We start from the raw sequence: 1,016 nt of genomic DNA on the forward strand, positions 1-1,016 counted from the left end.
ATTCAATTATATATGAATATATATTTTTTTCAATGAAAAATTCTGTGATGCTATTTTTGCATACCAACAAAAATAGCATCAACGTTCCAAGACATTATTGAAAATTAATAATATCGGTTACTTGATAAATTATAAATTAGTTACATAGAATTTATTTTTATTTTAGGCATTCAATTATATATGAATATATATTTTTTTCAATGAAAAATTCTGTGATGCTATTTTTGCATACCAACAAAAATAGGATCAACGTTCCAAGACATCATTGAAAATTAATAATATCGGTTACTTGATAAATTATAAATTAGTTACATAGAATTTATTTTTATTTTAGGCATTCAATTATATATGAATATATATTTTTTTCAATGAAAAATTCTGTGATGCTATTTTTGCATACCAACAAAAATAGCATCAACGTTTCAAGTCATCATTAAAAATTAATAATATCGGTTACTTGATAAATTATAAATTAGTTACATAGAATTTATTTTTATTTTAGGCATTCAATTATATATGAATATATATTTTTTTCAATGAAAAATTCTGTGATGCTATTTTTGCATACCAACAAAAATAGCATCAACGTTCCAAGACATTATTGAAAATTAATAATATCGGTTACTTGATAAATTATAAATTAGTTACATAGAATTTATTTTTATTTTAGGCATTCAATTATATATGAATATATATTTTTTTCAATGAAAAATTCTGTGATGCTATTTTTGCATACCAACAAAAATAGGATCAACGTTCCAAGACATCATTGAAAATTAATAATATCGGTTACTTGATAAATTATAAATTAGTTACATAGAATTTATTTTTATTTTAGGCATTCAATTATATATGAATATATATTTTTTTCAATGAAAAATTCTGTGATGCTATTTTTGCATACCAACAAAAATAGCATCAACGTTTCAAGTCATCATTAAAAATTAATAATATCGGTTACTTGATAAATTATAAATTAGTTACATAGAATTTATTTTTATTTTAGGCATTCAATT

This window comes from Diachasmimorpha longicaudata, unplaced genomic scaffold, assembly GCF_034640455.1.
Source record: "Diachasmimorpha longicaudata isolate KC_UGA_2023 unplaced genomic scaffold, iyDiaLong2 ctg00000351.1, whole genome shotgun sequence".
In the NCBI taxonomy this organism is placed as follows: Eukaryota; Metazoa; Arthropoda; class Insecta; order Hymenoptera; family Braconidae; genus Diachasmimorpha; species Diachasmimorpha longicaudata.